Here is a 7,520-nt window from a genome sequence, read left to right on the forward strand (position 1 = left end):
GATTTCATTACTGGTCTTCCGAAGTAAGGCAACAAGTTAGTCATCATGGTGGTTGTGGACAAACTTTCTAAGGTATGCTCATTTTTGTACCCTACCGCACCCTTTTACACCCGCTTTGGTGACTCAATCTTTCATGGACCAGATCTTCAAATTGCATGGCATGCCCACTTCCATTGTGTCTGATCGTGACCCGATCTTCACCAGTAACTTTTGGTAGGAACTCTTCAGGCTACAAGGTACCCAACTACAACTCAGTACTTCCTATAATTGCCAAACTAATGGTCAAATTGAAGCAGTCCACAAATGTCTGGAGACCTACCTTAGGTGTTTCACTTCAGAAAAGCAACATCTATGGGTATAGTAGTTACCTCTAGCCGAATGGTGGTATAGTACTAACTATCATTCCACCACCAAGATGACTCCATATGAAGCAGATTATGGTCAACTCCCCCCTTAACATACTTCTTATATCTAGGGATGCTCTAAGGTACAAGAAATGGATCAACTCCTAAAGAATCGTGCAACCATGCTTGCCCACCTCAAAGAGAATCTCCATCAAGCTCAAAATCGCTTGAAGCAATAGGCAGACCAACATCGTTCAAAGAGAAAATTTCAAGAAGGGGATCAGGTATTCTTGAGGCTACAACCATATAAGAAAACATCACTCAAAGACAAGGGTTGTCAGAAATTATCTCCAAAATTCTATGAACCATATCAAATACTTCAGCGCATCGGAGAAGTAGCCTACAAGCTAGCCTTGCCACTCGCTGCAAAAAATCCATCCCATATTCCATGTCTCATGCCTTAAGAAAATGGTTGGGAACAATTGCAGAATTCAAATCAGTCTACCGGAATTGGATGAAGAAGGTTCAATCTGGCTCCAACCTAAATCTTTTCTTGACAGGCAAGAACGGTACCTGCGCGGCTGCACGATAAAGGAAGTCCTCGTCAAGTGGAATGACACCTCTCCAGAAGATGCGATTTGGGAACCAACCACTATTCTTCAGCAGTTTCCATAGCTTCAGCCTTGGGGACAAGGCTATTTTTATGGGGGAGGGCATGTTAGGGTCCAACCCTAACCCCCTTATTTATGTGATAGGGTCGAGTCATAGTTATAGTTAGTTAAAGAGTCAATAAAGCCCATATTAATAATTTTAAGTGGTTGACCCACATTTAAAGAAGGGACCACAGTTAGTTGCAAATGGGCCATGGTATTAGATAGATGGTATTAATAAGAACCATGGTACTGGCCCATGGTATTGCATGTATGAATCCTATATAAAGGATAAAGACTCCACATGAGGAGTGTCATGTCTTATTTTGTAATCGAGCCTAGCTCTATTGGAGGTTTCGCCCTCGAAGAGGCAAGTGAACATTACTTTCCTCTCTGAATAATAAAATACATGCTGTTATTTCTCATTTTTCTGTGTTCTGGGTATATTTCTTTGCATATTTGGTATTCTAATATCTTCTAGTAGGTCAAGAGCATAACATTGTAACACAGTTCAGAGGCAAGTAGCCACCACATCTCTTCTCAGAGATAAGCTACCATCGCCCTAGCTGGTTTATTTACATTTTTGTCTATAAGCATATTTCAGTATTTTGCATTAATGAAATGAAGTATTATTTCCACTGCATCTCTGTGTTTATGGTCATCTCTATAATTTGTTGCATTCTTGTTTAAATCTGAATCAACTTCCCTTCTTGTACTTAATATCCAAATGGAATTGTTGCAGGTATGTGGGCCATTTCTAGTGGTGATTGTTCTGCAACATCCCATGTGTTTGTATGAACTACAGAGGTCGGTTGTCTATGTGATTGACCGTTTCCTTCCCCATAATGTAAGTCTTCCATTAGCGATAGGCATGCAAAATGGAATACATCTATTTTTCATAGGTAGGATACTTTCAGACCATGTATTAAAGTGTCTTACTATGACATACCGATGGATGGCCCTGCTGAGTAAGAACTACACCAATAGCATAGTCAAAGGCATCTATCTCAATCTCAAATGGTCATTTTAGGTCTAGTAATGTGAGCAGTGGTGCAAAGCAGAGGTGATGCTTCAACTCAGAAAAGTCCTTATGTTGGGATTCAGAGCAAAAGAAATTTTTTGTTGCTACGCCCTTGGTAACTTGAAATAAAGGCCTAGTGATATGAGAGAACCCTAACACGAAATTGCAGTAGAAATTAGCAAAACCTAGATTATTGCAGAGGTATGTTAGAGTGGTTGGGGCTAGCCAATCCCGAATGACTTGTATCTTGGTTGGGTCCACATGCACACCCTATACCCCAGATATTCAACTCGGGTCATACCAAAAGTGCATTTCTCCGAAGTGGCACACAACTTGTGTTGTCAAAGGGTTTGGAGGACCTGTCGAATATAATGGAGGTGCTCTTCCTAACTCCGACTAAAGATCAAGATGTAATCCAAATACACAACCATGAATGAGTTGATGAAGGGTCACACCATGTCGTATTTTCACCCTCCTGAATGTTGCATGGGAATTCGTCAACCTGAAAGGCATGACCAGCCATTTGAAAAGGCCCTCTTTAGATTTAAAGGTAGTCTTCCATGGATCATAGGGTTCGATCAGTGCATAGTGATAGCCAGACTTCATATCAATCTTGTTGAAATATTTGGTCCCCTTGAGCTCGTCCAAAATGTCATCAATCTGCGGTATTGGATACCTATTCTAGAGAATGATCTTGTTTAGTGCCTGATAGTCAATACAGAGTATCCATGTCCTGTCCTTCTTCTGCACCAACATGATTGGGCTTCTAAAGGTGATGAACTTTTCCTGATGTGCCCTTTTTGCCACAACTCCTGAATCTACCACTTGACTTCCTCATTCTCCAGAATAGAGTGTCAATAGATTGGTCCATTAGGTAGCAATACCCCTGGTTCATATCGATGGACTACTTGACCTAAAAGTGTAGAGTTACCCTTGTGGGTGAGGTGAAAATGTACTTGTACTCTGATGAGCACCAGTATTGCAGCAAGAATGTTGCAACTCTTGGGGCAACCAACTTTACTTTATCAACCTGAGGTTCGTACAAACTTAGAGGTGACAGTGTTGTATACACAAGTAAATGTGATGGGTTCTCTCTTTGTCACTCCTAAGCTAGCGATAGACCACTAAGGTTTTTCAAACCAGAATTCTATTGATTCAGAAGAAGCTTGATTACCAATGAGGAAAAGAGAAATCTACACTAAAGGAAATCTTGTCTACTGCAATAAAGAAAAAGTTTGAAATCAAATGCTTAAACACACCATTCTTATAACTAACTCCTAAGAGGATTTGCTTCAAAACAATTCTAAGTTAACATGTTTGCAATCCTACTGTCCTAGGCATGCAAACTAAAACATCAAATATTCCACTGTTGTGCATGTAAATGAACAGAATAACTTTGTTTTTATTTTTGTCTTTTATGTGTGAAATTGTGAAAGCTAAGTTCTTTTGGTGATGTGACAGGTGGCTTATGGATGATGGTGAATTGTCAGAAGGCTTGGGTGGCAAGAAGTGGTCCTTTTATAGCTTCATAGGGGCTTTGTCCACAATTCGGCCTCAAAATAGGCCACTATAGGTCAACCTACAAGATGTCCAAATGCGTTCTACTGGATGTCCTGAATTCCTATAGGATCCCCTGTATTCCTACAGGATATAATCGAGAGAAAGAGGAGGGGTTTTGAAGGTGATGTAAGGCTTAGGGAAGGTGGTTAGTGGATGGAATGAGGCAAAGGAGTGCCTAGGACTCCTACAAAGCTCAAAACGAGAGTTGTGAGATGGTTGGATTTGCTCAACAAGCTTGAAGAAGTATTCTTATGGAATGATGAATTTGGTGAGGGATTTGGTAAAAGAAAGTGATAATCATGGAAGGATGAAGTTGGGATGAGGTTTTTGATCATGAAATCTCTTTGTACTTCTAAAACTCCTACACTGCATTAATCATTGACATTTATCCATAAATCATGTATACAAGAAGGATTCAATTAACTAAGGAAAATAGAATTTCATGAGCTAGCTGCCTATTTCATGGATGGGAAAAACTGGGAGAATAATATGAAACCTTGATGAGATCTAATGTAAGAATAAATATAGAAGAAATGATAACTAAATCCTATTCTTTCAAACTAATAAAATATTGGCCTAGGTAACGGAAAACCTTAAATTTCATGAGAAATCATAATTTTGTCTTTTTGGGAATGCATAGGATTTCTTTCCTCAAACCATGGTACCTGAAGGGAGAAGTGAGGCCAAATCCACCTACTGACATATTTTTGATGTCCCTTTAGCTTCCTAAGCTACTGCTGAAGTAATGCACAAATGGAAGCAAACTAATCAAATCCACAATGTTAGACTCTCTCATGAAACAATAATAAATCCAAAAATAAATTAATTAATTAAATATTCCAAGTTAGGAATTTGTGCCTAACTCTTGGGTTGTTCCTCTAAGATAGGAGTTAGTTTAGGTAACTCCTATATTGGTGTGTGCCTGGTGAGAAATTATCTCAACCAAAGGAGAAATTATCTCAACCAAAAGTGTCTAAGATAGCACGCACTATCTTGAGAACACTGTCTCTCATCTATTTATTTGTAACACTATATTCAATTATTTTTGTAATGTGTAATGAGAGAGAATACTTGAGGCTTCAGCCTTTTTCCGCCAATATTTTGTAATATGTGGTATCAGAGCCATGGTGGAGAGACTATAAATCTGTGCAGCAATGGAGAGTGAGCTGATCGGAATTGTCGAGTTTATATATTGATCTGTATGCTTTCTCAAAGAAAAGGGGTAGCGTTTCAGATTTAAACGCATCCATGGCCGCCTACCGTTAGCATCCTCCTTCCTGTTCTGTCAATGAGGTACATTCCCAATAAGGATCCCACTGCATTCAGTCCTGATGTTATCAGCGATAGCAGCAGAGCTGTTGTGTTCGATGCGAAGCCCGCCAGTTGAACAATTGTGGGACTGTAATACATTACAGTGTTTATCCCTACAAACTGTTGAAGGATCGAAAGCCCAACGCCTGCCACCACAGCTGGTCGAAGTTCAGGTGATTTTATCAATGTGCGAATTTTAGTCCACGTTGTATTTGTATCATCGTCTGCGGCAACGGAATCCCTTAGAGTTGTAACCTCAGCACCCACATCTTCCTTTGGATAGAGCCTTTCAAGAATGGCCACTGCCTCATCAATCTTATTCTGTCTGTATAACCAGCGGGGAGATTCGGGTAAATATAATACCAAAACCATCTGAACAACAGCAGGCATTGAGGCGGCCATTCAAGCACTGTTTGTATTTTTTCATTTCCGATAAACATGCTGGTCGTATCCGTGCGCATTATCTCCATGACCGATAAAAATTGAGGTTGAATTCCTTTCAATTTCACCAAATCTTCAAAGAATCTATGATGCTCAATTATCATTTTCTATAATGGATATATCAAACCAAGATCTGAATTGTGATGCCTGTGGAGATTTGAGTGAAGTGCGAGGCATTTCTACACTTTGTGCTTGTAGGAGATTATTTCAGTGATAATTACTGCAAACAGGACAAAAGGGGATGAGCGTGTGATTGTGCATCTTGGGGATTGTCTATGAAAGGAAAGAGACGAGGTTGCTGCTGCACATACCTGTTTCCTGGTTGCGGAAGCAAGTTTTGAGTATTTTTCAGATACTGCAAGGTTGTGTCTAATCGGTGCAGACCATTTGAAGTATCCACGGACGTATGCTAGTCCAGAGGCTATACAGAGGACAGAGTTGTACGAGTATGCAAAAGTCATTGGAAACCCATAGTATATTTTATTGTCTTTCCAACCATATAAGTTAATATATGCCAGCATGCTGGCTGAAATTGGAAAAGTTTCCGACGCACTGAGGTATTGTCAAGCTGTAATTCTTACAAATTTCCGCTCCCGCTGCTGCTCTTTTATAGATATATAACAATCTATATATTCGATTTTGAAATTTGCAATCTATTTATAAAAAGGAATAGATATGCCGACAGTTACATAGGTAGAAAACAACTCCACTGCAAAGCGTTTTAAAGACATTGGTAATTTACAGCAAGAATTTGGGTTGATTGGAGTTCTGGCACTCGTATGAGTTGGTGCGCTTCACTATATATATATATATATATATATATATATATATATATATATATATATATATATATATATATATATATATATATATATATATAATATATATATATATATATATATATATATATATATATATATATATATATATATATATATATATATATATATATATAGATATATATATATATATATATATATATATATATATATCTATATATTGTAGCCAGAGTATGAATGTGCCCTCGTTGGGACGACACATCGGTCATAGGCCGAGTTTTCCCTTAGCATATTTTTTTCAGAACTGAGTTGCTTGGTCTTCATTGCTGGAATAAAACTCACAGAGAAATAAGGTAATTTTTAACAGAGGTGAAATTTTTTTTGGAGAGATAAAGTGATAAGTGGAATTCTTTGAGAGAAATTCTTTTTGGTAATCCGAAGTAATATTTTATTTTGAAAGAGATTTTGAGAGTGAGTGATTTCTTCTTTCAAAAAATTCTAGAACTCTGATCCCATGAAGATGTTGTGAAGCTGAGCGCTTATGTACTCCAAAATTTAATAAAGACATATTATTTTTGGTGATTGTGTCCTAGATCCGCCCGAAATTGAATAAGGGGATCTTAGGTACACGAAGAGTGTGTTGATGATGGTGCCTGCTTCATGTTTTTTACTTATGATTTGTGTCTAGTTTTGACACATAAATGATCTCATTTAACACACATAAAGTTCAATACAAGCAAGCACAACATTTGTAACAAAATAGCATCAAGGAAGGATAATTAAGCTCAACACATACATTTGCGTCACTACAACAAATAATCAAAGTTTTCAACATCGCCATTCTACCTCAACAAACAATTTCACTCAATATAATCAAGTTCATGAATCTGCAAACTCCAACATTTCAAAGCAAAGTCTACATCACTACAATCAAGTTAATGAATCTGTAAACTTCAACGTTTCAGCGCACAGTCTACATCAACATTTTTGAACTTGTAATCAAACTCAAATCACATTGAATTGTAAGGGTGCATTCTCGGTTGAAACTGACACCCACGTCTTGAATTGAGTCATTGTAGTGAATCATTGAAATCATTGTAAGCTTTTTGGGTGCATTTTCGACAGTGTTCGACACCCTTCCTTTAAAGCACAATCAAGTGAGTCCATGAGTTTTAACTCCTTGAAACAACCATCACAGCAACCAAAACAAGTTCAACTGTAACACCAATCAAGCAAGTTGAGATCAACAAATCAAGCGAGCGTGCCAGTCAAGTCCCATAGCAAGCGAGCCTGTCATTCAAGTAAAGTGAAACAGTTCAAAGCACGACATCTACGATAAGAGAGCCTGACTTCAAGTGAGCAAGTTCAGATGGCGCAACATATTCAGTTGTTAAACATTCTTCACAGTTTGATC

General features: G+C 38.2%; 1 pseudogene; it reads right to left on the reverse strand.

Annotated features, from left to right (window-relative positions):
• Positions 1-4,811: 4,811 nt before the first annotated feature.
• Positions 4,812-5,288, reverse strand: LOC149198415 (putative inositol transporter 2 pseudogene; annotated as a pseudogene).
• Between the last annotated feature and the right edge of the window lie 2,232 nt (positions 5,289-7,520).

This window comes from Pinus tabuliformis, chromosome 2_1 (assembly GCF_031772625.1).
Source record: "Pinus tabuliformis cultivar Carrire ecotype Pingquan chromosome 2_1, CPIR1, whole genome shotgun sequence".
Lineage (NCBI taxonomy): Eukaryota > Viridiplantae > Streptophyta > Pinopsida > Pinales > Pinaceae > Pinus > Pinus tabuliformis.